General features: G+C 45.2%; 1 protein-coding gene across 4 annotated transcripts in view; it reads left to right on the top strand.

Moving 5' to 3' along the window:
• Positions 1-2,592: 2,592 nt before the first annotated feature.
• Positions 2,593-15,578, top strand: part of LOC132673338 (uncharacterized) — a 98,841-nt gene continuing 85,855 nt past the window's right edge. Inside the window, exons 1-3 of one of the 4 annotated variants that reach the window (XM_081796379.1) lie at positions 2,593-4,722; positions 10,490-12,540; positions 14,500-14,628. The gene's annotated coding sequence lies outside the window, so the exon portion shown is untranslated. Of the gene's footprint in view, positions 12,541-14,499; positions 14,629-15,578 lie in introns of all 4 variants that reach the window. The other 3 variants (XM_081796380.1, XM_081796377.1, XM_081796378.1) reach the window with 3 other exon arrangements.

Genomic DNA, 15,578 nt, shown 5'->3' on the forward strand with positions numbered 1-15,578 from the left:
TGGGAAGGACCCCGGATCTCCATTCCATTATGGTCTCACTGACATCTTTGAAGACTGGTAGCCTTCTCTGGCTTAAGAGCATGCAAAGCTTTGTTAAATCTGGGACCCTTGTCGCCCAAGGTCTAGGTTCCCCAAAGACACCAGATAGTGATCTGTAAGTGGTGTTTCCTCTTCAGGGTGCTGCCATCAGTACTGCTCCCATCACTGTCTGACCTCTTTTTTAAAAGTTGGCATTCAGTGAAATTTGTAGACCTTATGTGTAGAGCTTGATGTGTTTGGTTAATTGGAATACCCATATAACCACATCCCATTGAAGATCTAGGACTTTTCTGTCACACCAGAAAGTTCCCTCATGTCCCCTTCCAAGCAACCTTCTCCTTACCCCGAGGCACCTACTCTGCTGAGTTCTACCCCCATAGATTAGTGTGCCTGTTCTAGAACTTCACATAAATAAAATCCTACTGCAGCTTTTTTCACTCAACATTTTATCTGTGAGACTCATCATGTTGTGTATGTCAATTTTCATTCCTTTTTTGTTGCGGAAGAGTATTTCACTTTTTTTTTAATATAAAATTTATTGTCAAATTGATTTCCATACAACACCCAGTGCTCATCCCAAAAGGTGCCCTCCTCAATACCCATCACCCACCACCCCGCCCTCCCACCCCCCATCAACCCTCAGTTTGTTCTCAGTTTTTAAGAGTCTCTTACGCTTTGGCTGTCTCCCTCTCTAACCTTTTTTCTTTTTTTTCTTCCCCTCCCCCCATGGACTTCTCTTAAGTTTCTCAGGATCCACATAAGAGTGATAACATATGGTATCTGTCTTTGTATGACTTATTTCACTTAACATAACACTCCAGTTCCATCCATGTTGCTACAAAAGGCCATATTTCATTCATTCTCATTGCCACGTAGTATTCCATTGCGTATATAAACCACAATTTCTTTATCCATTCATCAGTTGATGGACATTTAGGCTCTTTCCATAATTTGGCTATTGTTGAGAGTGCTGCTATAAACATTGGAGTACAAGTGCCCCTATGCATCAGCACTCCTGTATCCCTTGGGTAAATTCCTAGCAGTGCTACTGCTGGGTCATAGGGTAGGTCTATTTTTAATTTTTTGAGGAACCTCCACACTTTTCCAGAGTGGCTGCACCAGTTTGCATTCCCACCAACAGTGCAAGAGGGTTCCCGTTTCTCCACATCCTCTCCAGCATCTATAGTCTCCTGTTTTGTTCATTTTGGCCACTCTGGCGTGAGGTGATATCTGAGTGTGGTTTTGATTTGTGTTTCCCTGATGAGGAGCAATGTTGAGCATCTTTTCACGTGCCTGTTGGCCATCTGGATGTCTTCTTTAGAGAAATGTCTGTTCATGTTTTCTGCCCATTTCTTCACTGGATTATTTGTTTTTCAGGTGTGGAGTTTGGTGAGCTCTTTACAGATTTTGGATACTAGCCCTTTGTCCGATATGTCATTTGCAAATATCTTTTCCCATTTCGTCAATTGCCTTTTAGTTTTGTTGATTGTTTCCTTTGCTGTGCAGAAGTTTTCTTATCTTCATGAGGTCCCAATAGTTCATTTTTGCTTTTAATTCCCTTGCCCTTGGGGATATGTCAAGTAAGAAATTGCTGCAGCTGAGGTCAGAGAGGTTTTTTCCTACTTTCTCCTCTAGGGTTTTGATGGTTTCCTGTCTCACATTCAGGTCCTTTATCCATTTTGAGTTTGTTTTTGTGAATGGTGTAAGAAAGTGGTCTAGTTTTATCCTTCTGCATGTTGCTGTCCAGTTCTCCCAGCACCATTTGTTAAAGAGACTGTCTTTTTTCCATTGGATATTCTTTCCTGCTTTGTCAAAGATTAGTTGGCTATATGTTTGTGTGTCTAGTTCTGGGGTTTCTATTCTATTCCATTGGTCTATGTGTCTGTTTTTGTGCCAGTACCATGCTGTCTTGATGATTACAGCTTTGTAGTAGAGGCTAAAGTCTGGGATTTGATGCCTCCTGCTTTGGTCTTCTTCAAAATTACTTTGGCTATTCGGGGCCTTTTGTGGTTCCATATGAATTTTAGGATTGCTTGTTCTAGCTTCGAGAAGAATGCTGGTGCAGTTTTGATTGGGATTGCATTGAATGTGTACATTGCTTTGGGTATTATTGACATTTTAACAGTATTTATTCTTCCAGTCCATGAGCACAGAATGTTTTTCCATTTCTTTATATCTTCTTCGGTTTCCTTCATAAGCTTTCTATAGTTTTCAGCATACAGATCTTTTACATCTTTGGTTAAGTTTATTCTTAGGTATTTTATGGTTCTTGGTGCAATTGTGAATGGGATCAGTTTCTTTATTTGTCTTTCTGTTGCTTCATTATTAGTGTATAAGAATGCAACTGAATTCTGTACATTGATTTTGTATCCTGTGACTTTGCTGAATTCATGTATCAGTTCTAGCAGACTTTTGGTGGAGTCTATTGGATTTTCCATGTATAATATGTCATCTGCAAAAAGTGAAAGCTTAACTTCTAAATATTTTACTTCTTTTATTTGTTTATTTTTTAAGTCTTTCCCTGTCTCTCCTCTTTCTTTTTTTTTTTTTTTTTTTTTTTTCATTTTTTATTTATTTTTGGGACAGAGAGAGACAGAGCATGAACGGGGGAGGGGCAGAGAGAGAGGGAGACACAGAATCGGAAACAGGCTCCAGGCTCCGAGCCATCAGCCCAGAGCCCGACGCGGGGCTCGAACTCACGGACCGCGAGATCGTGACCTGGCTGAAGTCGGACGCTTAACCGACTGCGCCACCCAGGCGCCCCTCTCCTCTTTCTTTAAAAGCATCTCCTCCTTCCCCATGTTGCTTTCAAGGGCATTACGAGTTTTCTCCAATAAAAGCCAGATAATCTCTCACTAGAGGCAAGAATGCACCAAGTATTCAGTGATGAATCTTCATGGGATAGAGGACAGAAAGGCAACACAAAAACACATAGGTTAATATTCCAACAAATTACCCTGCCACCTAGTCATCCCCAGAAGAGGCGATGAGGGTCTGAGTTTGAGCGGAACATGGAAACAGGATGGAGAAAGCTGGTGTGGAGGCAGCATCCATGGAGATTGGTACCTCATGAGACCTGGAAGGACAGGGCTGAGCAGTTTAGCCTGGGTGACCAACATGACCGGTTTGAGGATAAGGATGGGTGTTGGTGCCAATAGCAGAGATAGGAGTAGAACAGGTCTAGGATGGAAAATGGTGAGTTAGTTTGGTACCTGTTGATTTTGAAGAGGATATGGAAGATAACAATGGAACTGCCTAGGAGGTGGGTGAAAGTAGAGATCAGAGATCTCTAGCTCAATAGCACCTTCAGGACTGAGGGTGAATGAAGATCAAGGAGGTGAGTGTTGAAATCTGAACCAGGAAAGTTTAAGGAGATAAATAGCAAGAACAGAGCTTTAGAGGATGCCATGCAGAGGGCTCAAGGAAGAGGAGTCAAAGGGAGAAGGAGTCATGGCAAAGGTATTAGGGCGAGAATGTAGGGAAATGGAGGGTCTTGGGAACCAGGAGAACAAAGGAGAGGGAAATAGCTGGCAGAAATGCCAAAGCTGTAGATAGCTGACCAATATGAAGACGGCATTATTGGTCATTAAATTTCCCGACTGGAAGCTCACTGCTGGCTTTTGAAGGGCCACCTTAAGAAGAAAAATGGCCACGGGTGGGGCGCCTGGCTGGCTCAATCAGTTAAGTGTCTGACTTAGGCTCAGGTCGTGATCTCACTGTTCATGAGTTTGAGCCCCATGTTGGGCTCACTGCTGTAAGTGAAGAGCCTGCTTCAGATCCTCTGTTTCCCGCTCCCTCTGCCCCTACACCACCACCCCCCCATCTCAAAAGTAAACATTTCTAAAAAGAGAAATGGGGGTTGAAGCAGGTTGCAAGGATCTGTGGAGTAAGAGTGGGTACTGAGAGAGACAATAATTATAAATAGCTTTTTTCAAGAAATGTGTACTCAGAAGAGTAACAAGGAGCTCAGAGGTAGGAGGGGGCTGGGAGTAAAGGCTGGAAGACAGGACACATGGTTTATTTCTCTGGGAAGCATTGAGCATGCCCATGGCCTGGGCAAAGGAGGCAGGAGAGAGTGTGTCTAACTTAGCTTCCTGGAAGAGGTAAGAGACGGTGGGGTGGGAAGTGCCAAGGAGCGGGTGAGCTGTGAAGAGTGATGGGTCAGTCGTCTTTCCCAAAAGCAGTAGAGGAGAGGATGGGTGAGGCCTTCCTGGGTGAGGATGGGGCATCCCAGCTGTGGTGGCTTCTCAGCATGGCATGCTCTTTAAGAGATTTTCTGTTCTATTTACTCTCCGTAAGTGAAGTTTATAAAATGTCTTCTTTGGGGTTCAGGAGGTTGGATTTCAAAGCAGTGCATATAGAGGAGACCTCTTCCTTCCAACTGTTCAAGGCTAGATGGTAGAGATCACTCTCCCAAGAGACAATCTGTAGTCTCTATTGTATTGTGGCAGGTGGTAGCAAACTCTAGGTTAGGAACCCAACTGTGATGTATTAGCAAGAGACACTGGGCACACGTCCTCCAATCAGATTAATCAGGTATGGAACTACCCAGCATAAACAGTTGAGAGTAGCATTGGCTGGGAGGCTGGCAAGGCAAACCTGGGACATACACTGCTTACTTGCCTTCCTAGAATCCTATCTGCAGCACAACAGGGGCTCCCAGAAGATTGGATGAACTTCACTGTGAGTATACATTTTGTTGATACTTGTGAGCATACAGTTTGTTCAGGCTAGGATGACTCTGTAACTCCTTGAGTGCACATCAGGTGGGGGTACAGCGAGACCTTTATACTTGAGTGCCAGGATCCTGGTTGCATGCTGGAGGGTTGAAGTTGCTAGAAATCTGGCTATGTCTCTAAAAGGATGCTATGTTTTTTGAAACCCCTAGCAAGTGTTCTCAGTATGGGTACTGTAAAAGGCCCAAAGATACACAGGTTGAAATACATAAATATGTTTGTTGATCTTCTCGGTGGAGGACACTGGTACAAGTTGCTGCACTCATTCATATTGTACTGGCTTCTTTATCTGGGATCACAGATTTATCACTGATCCCTCAAGAAGAAAAAAAAAAAAAAAAGGCACCTCCCACCTCCCTTCCCACACCTGTGGATCCTAAGACTTTTTTCAGTTCCTTCTCTTACTGTGGCCTAAGCTCAAACTACTTGTGGTTGGTGTTATAGGTGTTAACAGACAAAACAATAAACAACGTATGTAGGAGGCTATCTTTCTGGAAGATTTCTGTCTTCAAGGACACTAATTTTTCTAAATGTTTGGAAATCAATTCCTAAATTCTGTCAGTGCACAGTGAGTGAGGGTAGTTCGGAAAGTGGAGGCCATATACAGTTCGACTCTTTCCAGCTCCCACCTTCCTTCTCCCCTCCCCCGGCCCCGCCCCCCAACCACACCCCTGGGCTTCTTTGCATGTAAACTCTGTCTGCCTGGAGATGGATGTGGCACAGAGCTAAGCCCCTGGAAGATGTGCTCCAGGCCTCGGGAAACACATACTCTATGACAGATGGCGGCAAATTAAGCTGGCAATTGAAAAAGCCAGAGCGTTTCCAGGACCTCTGTTAGAGGAGTGATTCCAGAGGGGGAGAGGCAGAGAAGACAAATTGCTGGAAAGTGGCCAGAACCATTTGGTGCTCGACATTAATTTGGTCAGTAAACAATTCCGGAACACCTAGATAGAAGAAGCTATTCTGGATTCCATAGGCACACACGAAGATCGGAGAGACCAACATTTCGTCCTGTATTTGGGAAGATGGACAGCACATGGAGAGGTGCATGGACAATTCTAGGCTGGCAGAAGTCTGAACAAGGGCTTGTGTAAGGGTGAGCTGAACATTATAGCCACCACACAATCATATGCTATTGCATGTTGTTAAGTCAGGCCTGGATGCTGTGAAGAGGGTGGGAGAAACAAAATTCTGGCGCTGGAAGGGACACCAGGCCCTCAATTTAAAGATGGCAAAACTGGGGCGCCTGGATGGCTCAGTCAGTTAAGCGTCCAGCTTCGGCTCAGGTCATGATTGCATGGTCTGTGGGTTTGATCCCCGCACTGGGCTCTGTGCTGACAGCTCACAGCCTGGAGCCTGCTTCGAGTCTGCGTCTCCCTCTCTCTCTGCCCGTCCGCCACTCAAGCTCTGTCTCTCTCTCTCAAAATAAACATGAAAAAAAAAAATTAAAGATGATAAAACTGAAGCTCCTCTGCAAGATGAAGTGGTTTATTCAAGGTCGGGGTCACTCATTTGGAACTCAGTGATTAATAGTACTACTCTTAGTGGTACTAGTAATACAACTAACAATAGTACTAATACTGTTAGGTACTAATGATAGTACTGACATGGTTATTATGTGCCAGCCACTAATCTAGGCGCTTCAGGTGTATTAACTAATCTAACACAGCAGGCTATGCTATTTTCACGTCCTAAATAGTATCTTCATGTATAGAAAAACTGAGGCAGAAGGGTACAGGTACCTTGCCCGAAGTCCAGCCAGTAAGTGATGGAACTGAGACTCACACCCTGCAGTCAGGCTCCAGTTCTTGTGCTCTTAGTTGCTGAGATCCTCATGGCCCCTCAGGTCTGTGACTCCTGGTCCAGCGCTCCTTGTCCTTGGACTGGGCATGTCAGTGAGGTGAGGTGACACTGAATGAGGGAGTGACATGACAAAAGTGATGTTTAAGGATGACCAGTGTGGCTTCAATAGCCAGGGTAGACTAGAGAAGAAATAGAGAAGAGAGAGCAGGTAGAAGATTGTCTAAATACAGTTGTGATGAATGTTTGGACCATGACAGGAATAGAGAAGCTTACATTAGACAGGAATGATTGGCTAGCAGTCATTTACCCCATAGTATAAATCAGTCTGTCCTGTTTCTTACCCTAGAAAACAAAACTCTGACTGCAGAAGAAAGGAATAGAGAGAGGCTACAGTGAAGGGAAGGGGCAAAGGAACAAAAGTGGAAATAGAACAGATACTGATGACTTCACAGTATTCCTCACAGAGGTCCTGGCCTTTGGGGATGGTTTTAACTTACTTCAGGTAACTGCCAATGTCCATTGCTTCTAAATGTTAAGAATGAAGACAACAAGAATGATGCCATCTCTTAGTGGGAATGAGACTTTAACAAGTAGGTAAAGATTGTATTAGGAGCCCAGCCTATTTTTACAGATTGGGGGCTCCCTTAGGGAAAGACTTGTCTCACCACTGCTAGGAGGCTGGTTAGCAGACATTTTTCAGCTGTAGAGAGCCTCCTTGTCCAAGGCCCTGGCCTTTGCTAGGCAACCCACATCCAGTGACTGACCAATGCAAGGATATAAAGACCAGGACAGAATCTCAGAGGAAGGGGCCATAAGAAGCTGGGGAGAGGACCCCATAAAGGATCACTGACTGTGTGAATGTGTTCATGGAATGAGGTATGACTAGATTTCTCAAGATACAGCCCTCATAGATAAATTTCCACGATAAAGGGAAGCAAGAACTATACTTTGAGAAGAAGAGAACAGAAGATAAATAGCTGTTTGGATTAATGGTAAACTGGACGGAGAAGGCCGGAAAACAGAGGAGACTCTTCTAGATGCTTCTGATTGGTTCTAAGAAAACTGTGTGTATGTGGAGTCAAACGTTTAGGGAACCGGCCCATATTTGAATGTGAAGGTCTCATTCCGTCTCGGAGTAATATTGCCATTGGCATGCTCCACACAAGCTGCCCTCAGATGCTCCTTTTCAAACGCAGGACGTGAGCAGTTTCCCAAATATCCACCAGATGGTACCTTCCTACCAGAAATTAGGTTGCAGGTTGTGGAAATCCGCGTTGTTTTTCCACCCCGCCGACAAGCCGCAGAATCAGATGCCTGCCCCTGGCTGCCACGAGAGGAACAGAAGCTGATAGGAACAAATCTCGGGGTGGGAGCCGTAAAGGGTGGGGGTGGGGGCGGTTACTTTGTTCTTATTTTCAAGAATATGGGGCAGAACTCGAGGCGTCCTTTTTGGTGGTGGGGAGAGCCACGTGCAGGTATGTGGAATCAAGTCGTAGAGAAGTCTCTGAGGGAGCAAAGGACCGTGAGTTTAGCCCCTGAGTGGGCCTGGTCGTAAAAGTCCTCAAAGATGCCTTTGTGCTGTCACTCTGGAGTCAAAGCGCTGCTAGTGCTTTGAAATGGTAACCAGTTGCCCGGAAAAGAAAGCCTTTGTTGGAGAGACTTCCTTATTGTTCAACAGTTTGGGTTCCAAGGCCTGAGCCGTGGTCTCCCCAGGTTGCTCAGCGTCCTTGGACGGAGAAGGCACCTGATTACTGCAGAGCCACCACTGTCTCCTGGGTTCTCTGGTACTTTCCTGCTCTTAGCACTGAAAGTAAGGCGCACTGGGGTTGGGGATCCTGGCTGACTGGACTGCACACACCAGAGGGCGAGGCCAGACCTTTATACACTCAGTGAGCTGGGTGCCTCGGGGAAGTGCAGTTCTATTTTCAAATAATGAATCATTTTGTTGCTGATGTTTTCTTACCAGATTCCCTTGTCCCTTTAGCCAGTGAGACTTACATCAGCAAAGGCAAAGTTCTGTTAGAAAGGGGTCTTCTCTTGGTTTCTGAGGAGCTTGGGAAGTTTAGGCCTTAGCCAATAGATTTGGGAGAAGATGTGGTAAGTAAGTACAGTTTTCCCAGGTTGCGGAGAGAGGAGACAGTGGCTGCGGTGACGAGAGATTGGGCCTCTGAGCAGGGAGACACATTTACTCTCATCTCCCTTCTGCCAAACTCCCCAAGGGTAAGGAGGGCTTGTGTGCGCTCAGGGTGAGGGCCCTGAGGCCCCTTGGCTGGGGTAGAGCACAGGGGGGGGGTGTAAAGACCTCAGGGAAGAGAGGGTTGTATCCTGGCCCCAGAGCAGAGGGCCAGAGAGTTCCGGGGGCCTCGGAGAGGCACAGGGCCAGCAGGGGAAATCCGTGGGCTTGCAGTCACCTTTCAGGGAGTGCACGGAGGTGTCTCAGCGACAAAGAGGCATGGAAGGATTCTGTCCTAGAGCCTCAGGAAGGAGTCTGGCCCAGCTGACACCTCAGTTTCAGACCTGCGGCCTCCACAACTGTGTCAGGATAAACATCTGTCATTTTAAGCCCCCCAGTTTGTAGCGCTTTGCTTTGGCAGCCCCAGCCAGCTATCCCGAAGGCAGCAAGGATGAAGGAGAGGCAGTTAGCGTGGTCCCCCCTGCCGAGGAGGGAAGGGGAGAGGTGCTGTAGATGCTGGGCACAGAAACTGCCGCTGAGTGCTGGTGGGCCCGCCGGGGCCGGGACATGTAGAGTGGGAGCCCAGACTGCGGGAGATGACATTTCCAACATCAGGAAAAATGAGGCTTGCGACAGAAACTGGGTAAGGTAAAAGTAACCATTACTATTAAACTTTCCTTACTGCTTGGCTTTGTGTGCTAAAATTGGCTGCTCAAGTCACTGAGTCCCAAGGCCACAGAGGGGTCAGTTGTGGCCATGGGGTTGAAGCCACCCTGCCTGCCTAAGCCTTCCTGTCATTCATTAGCGTTCGTTTTCCCTGGCTCACATTATGGCCAAACTGGACCGGGCCCCATGCTCCAAGCACAGCCCTGTACTTCCTACCCGGGCCCTTGGATCACTCTGTGCCTTTGCTGTTTCCCGTCTAAGTTGTACCTGTTATTTCAGGCCCAGTGCAGGAAGGCTTTCCTAGTCTCCCAAACACGTCCTCATCTCCTTATCAACTCTGGCATTTGTCTTGAAGTATTCTTTTTACAGTTAATTTACTTATTTTGAGAGAGAGAGAAAGAGCGTGAGTGGGGAAGGAGCAGAGAAGGAGAGAGAGAGAGATAGAGAGAGAACCCCAAGAAGTCTCCATGCTGTCAGTGCAGAGCCCGACCCCAGGCTCAAACCCACAAACTGTGAGATCACGACCTGAGTGGAGATCAAGAGTTGGATGCTTTACCGACTAAGCCACCCAGGCGCCGCTGTTTTGTTCTTTCTGATGTGTCTCACACTCATTGTGTCTCATACTTCATTGTATCCCCGTAACACGAGCATAATCAGCCCCTGCCGTGGCAGGTCTCAGCGCAGGCTCGCTGGTTTGTTTGGTACAATCATTGCTAAAAATGCTACTGTATCCCACAATGCACTATGGGCAGTACATCTTGGTTTGTGACTGAAGCGCCCTTTATGAGTTGGGGCATTGTCTCTTGCCTGGGCTGCACTGGTCCAACGGACAGAGGGCTCTGTCATCAGGACCGTTAGTGCTTACTTATGGGTGTGACTGAAACGATTTTCCAAAAAGGTGAAGGAAGAATAAGCACTGGGGCCACTCTGTCCGAGGAACTGGTCTACCTGCATTGGGGCGGCTCTTGTAGCCACTCCAATAAAGCAGAGTGGGATCTGCAAGTCCCTTGGGTGGCCTGATTTTTATCACCACGCTGACTGCCTTTCCCTCTTCTCGTATCTCCCCCTGCAGCCAAAAACACCTGCGTTCTGGAATCAGAGATAAGACATGTGAGGCAAGTTTTCTGGGAGGGAAAAGGAGTGATTTAAATTCTCACTGATGTCTAAGCTGCTGATAGATTCTGTCCCCAAAACAGGTTTCAACTTAGAGGAGGAGGCTGGACAGGGAGAGAGCAGGAGGGCGCTGAGCTGGCCCATTGACCACAAAGGAAAGAGCAATGGGTGGCAGGAAAGAAGGCCTGGGGGACCCAAAGGTGCAGTTTATCTGCTGCTCCCCTATTTTTGTCATGGGCCCCATCTGATTCTGACATTCAACACTAAGGGATCTCCTAATCGTTGATTGCACAAACCTAAACAGTCATTTACTGCAAGCATTCTGGAACACCAGAAGGTTGCCGTTATTTATTTGGTTAAATAAGAATGTAAAACATAAGCAAATAGAACAAAAATCCTACCACATAAAAGAAAGGATGTTTTAATGGTAAAAAATTGGGAAAGAAAATCTCAGATAAAGGACAGCATTTTAAGTGGATGAATATAGATTTTTAGGAAAAAATGTCTATTTCCTTTTTCTGTGGGCCCAAGAAAATGCTGGCAGAGCCTGGGCTCTCCCCTACCACCTGGTTTATGGGAATCACATCCACCCGGATTCTGAACTCCCACCACAGTTTCTAGTTCATGACCCTGTACTGCCCCCTGGTGGCCAAAAGGAGTTGCTGTAGCGGCTAAAGAGGGTCTCAAAATATTGGGCCTCCTAGCATCTATGTTTATTTAACACCCACCATGTGCTAAGGGTGAGGACACATAGAAATGAGGGATCCCTTGCTATCAAGGAGCTTTCCTATAACACTGATGTGTCAAACAAAAGTTAGCAAACATGTTTCGGTTTTGGCTTTGCAATCAACTCGCAACCACCATTCCCCTGCCTGTCAGAGGCCCAGGCGGGCCACTGACATCAGCATCATGGAATGCAAGTAGTCTCTCAGCGTTAGAGCAGGCCTGTGACTTGGGTCCAGGTGCCACCTAGAGCTTTATCTCCAGCCTTGCCCTGAGCCGGGGCTTGTGGGGACTGATGAAGCTGGTAGGTGGTGGCGTAGAGCAGACCTGGCCCTACCGATTCCCCACAGGGTGTTTCTGCTCTCAGCTCTTCCTACTTACTTGGCCACCCCTAGGTCAGGCAGGCCCGCTTTTGCATGAAGTCCTTCCATGCCTACCCTAAATCCACAATGACCTCTATGACCTCAAGACTACTGTCTACCATCATTTCCTCTTACTTTATTTTTCAAGTAGGTAAGAAATTCCCTGACGGTTGAGGCTCTGTTTTAACAGTTTTCTATCCATCTCCCCTTCTCATATTACCTCCAGAAGCTCTCAGTTTTCTCTCTTATTATGCAGAGAAGCTGCCTACTCCTTTCACATATTAGGGCTATGCTTAGGCCTCATCAAAATATTTTCTTATCAAAAATGGGAAGTAGTTAAGTCAGTTTAGGCTAAGTTATTTGGCTGTAACAAACAAGCTGCAAGTCCACATGGCCTAGAATAACAAAGGTTTAATTCTTCCTAATGCTACATGGCCCATGGGGATCGCTTTGGGGGTGGGGTTGCCAGAATTAGGAAGGAAAAATACAAGACACCCTCAAATAATCAATAATTTTATTTTTAGCATACATATGCCCCCCAAAATGCATACTAAAATTATTATTATTATTATTTTCTGAACTTCAAATTTAATTGGAAATCCTATAATTTATCTGGCATCTCTGCTTTACAACCTCATTCTGGACCCAGATTAATGGTGCCTCTACTATCTAAACATCACAGAAAGAAAGGGGACGTGGCCATTTACACACTGGCTCTCAAAGTTTTCTTTTGGAATATACAAACATTTCCAATGACATTATTATTATTATTATTATTATTATTATTATTATTGGTCAAAGTGAGTCATTTTGTCTTTCCTAACCTCAAAGGGGTGAGGAAGTGCAATCCTGTTATGTGCACAGAATGAGAGAACTCCTGGCTATTTGTGAAAAGTTCAAATCCCTGCCCTAGTTACGTATTCTGGTAAGAGCTACTAAGAAAATACTACATTCTCCGTCTCATTACGATAAATTATATCAACTGTAATATTTATCCTTGTGATTTCTATCTAATGGCTTCCTATTGATTTCTAGTAAGCAGAGAAAGCTTTTCTTACCCATTTAAATATGGGGAGATAACTAAATGCTCCCTGTCAACTTTTCTTCTCTGCATTAAACACCTTCCCATGCACCCCCTCCCCTACTTTCTTCCTATGATGTAACTTCCAGCCCTTTACCATCTGGTCACTATCTACTTGGTTATATCTGACTGTTATGTGAATGTGATGGGAAAAAAAATAGAAAAGGGGGTTTCTTTTAGGGATAAGTCAAAGATGACTGTTTGTGTAACCCTTTATTTTTGTTCACTGGCACCACCTACAAAAGATCAGCAGTTTTTCAACTCTCAGCAACAACAGAAATCACCTGCAGAAACAAAGTGGTGAGGTCCAGGCTTCTCCACCAGCGACTCTGATTCAACTGGCCTTGCCTGGGCCTGGGTATCTGTACTTTTTTGCAGTTTTGTTATCTATAGCTACATAACAAACCAACCCCAAACTGAGGAGCTTAAAGCAAAAATAGTCATTTTACTATTATCTTTCCTGGTCCTGGAGGCCGACTAGAATCAAATATGTAAGAAACAAATGAGCATTTTAAGAGAATTTTATGGGCAAACAAAAGCCACCAGCTTGGAGTAAAAGAGACTGCACCCATTTGGTATTTAAAGCAAACTTTGGCTCCCCCAATATTTTATAGGTAGGGGGGAAGCTGAGGGCTCTGCTTAGCACCCAAGGAGACCATATTCCTTTTTAGATTAGGCAAAGGAGGATTGTGAAAAAGTGGACCTCTCAGTGGGCAGAACCAAGGACCACGGAGAAGAGTGGACTGGGGAGTTTCTGTTGGGGAAAAGAATCGGGGTGCTAAATGTGCCCCACCCTTAGGACAAGGGGCTGCTCACCATACCTGCCCAGTGGGACTTTAGACTTACTGGGGGGGGGGGGGGGAGGTCAGTGACTAGTAAATGACTTCCCATGCATCCACTTCCCAATGGGAGTGTTTATTGTGTCCCTGTCCCTAACTGCATATTGAGTTTGTGTGTGGGAGCAAGTGACTTAATTTTTCAGGTGTCCCCCATCTAAAGGAGGCAGGCACATCCAAACCTTCTATAGCGGTGCTTGTGCCTTATGCAGCCAGCTTTTGCAGGCCCAAAGCATTGGATTCGTAGTATGAGCTTTTCTCTGGAGAAAGCATCCCCACATGAAACCATCCATCCCTGTGGTCTGGGATAAGTCACAGAGATAGTTACATTTTTGCTTTAGAGCATGGAAAAACCAAGAAATAATAAGTCAGTGGGGCTGTTTGTGAATTGGAAGTTACTCAAAAGACCATTCCTGGCTTGTCCTGGATCTCTTGGTTTGCTGGGATGGCAAGATCCAAGCCAGTATCCATCAGCCACAGTGGGAACTATGAAGAGGCTAGTGGGGCACACGAAATTTTTACAAAGAGAACAGGGACCCAGAGTAACTTGGATAAGGAGAAGTCCACAAATGGGGTGCGTAACTCTAAGTTGAAGTCTCTCTGGAGATTAAGTATTTATGAAGGACTTTGTACCCACAAAGTGAATTTCAATAATTTATTATCTAAATTCACAATATCACAATAACATGTAAGTATTTGTATTATGGCTAATGACCCTAACTTGAACTATTGCCTGTAAGACAGGGAATATTTTCATGCACTTGGGACCTGTTTTTAATGCCATTGTGAAGCAAGATCAGGAATTTTTGAACTCATACCTGAGTCTTGATCCAGACCCGTCATTACCATGCAAGCCTATAATTCTCACCCATGGCACTTCTGTGCTGGCTCTCCTGTTGTCAGTCAGCAGCGAAAGGTGAATTTTTTCATATGAATCCCTGACAACTCTTTCCTCTTTATTCCACAGCGCTGTGATTTGCCTTTGTGAAGCCCTTTGTGTTGTGAGATGACCAGATGACATATTCGTATGTTGATGATTTTGAATGTGTGCATGGCTGAGAAGATCATACCAATTAATTTTCATGCAGAAGTCAAGGTGAGAACTGCTTTGGATTGTGGCAGTTGAAACTGAAAAACTAGGGGCTGATTATGGCTTTTTCTGAAATCACCAAGAAGCCTCCAAGAAGCAATAGTTATATCTTATTTCTCATCTGACTCTTCAAATGACCCCATTCACAAAAGGGCTTCTCGACTTAATCTACCCTATCTCTCCAATTGTCTAAAATCCTACTTCACTTTTTAGCTAGAATTATGGGCCACAGGCTCTAAAAGGAATTTTATAGATCATTTGGTCCATCTTATTTTACTGATGAGGAAAAACCAAGATTCTAGGATGAAGACTAGCATCCATGTATTCCAAGTCTGCCTTCCATACCCTGTTTCAGAATCATGTGATGTCTGATGTTGCTAAATGGAATGCTTTTTACCTTGAACTTTTCTATATCTCCCAGCATGCCTTGCACAGGGCTCGTCCATAGCCAATCAGCTGTTGACTCTTAATGGCCACCTGGAGTGCTGTGCTGAGGATCAGATCTTCTCATGGCTGGCCCCGTCTCATTGGTCAAGTTTCTCCCAAATGGTGACTGCTACAGAGAGGACATTAACCACCCTAGCTAAAGTGACATCCCTCCCCCACACTCTAGGCCGTACTCTAGCTCCTTTCCTTGCTTAACTGTCTTTCTAGCATCTCTCATTATCTGAAATGATCTTTCTTTCCTGTGTGTTGTCTCTTCTTCTAGAATGTGAGCTCCAAGAGGACAAGGACTTTGTCTCTCTTGTCCACTACGATGTCTCTGTGCTTATTAGAGAGCTGACATGTAGGAAAAAACTCAGTAAATAAATAAATAAAAATGTGGAATTGATGGCCCCGTGCTGTAACTGTTAAGTGATATCTGCCCTGGCCAATGGATAGACAAGTCACTATGCCAGTGCCAAGCTTTTGTCAACATAGGGTTGGTTGCCAGTGGCCAACCAGTCCTGGATGAA

The sequence above is a fragment of the Panthera onca genome, chromosome C1 (assembly GCF_046562875.1).
Source record: "Panthera onca isolate mPanOnc1 chromosome C1, mPanOnc1 haplotype 2, whole genome shotgun sequence".
NCBI lineage: Eukaryota > Metazoa > Chordata > Mammalia > Carnivora > Felidae > Panthera > Panthera onca.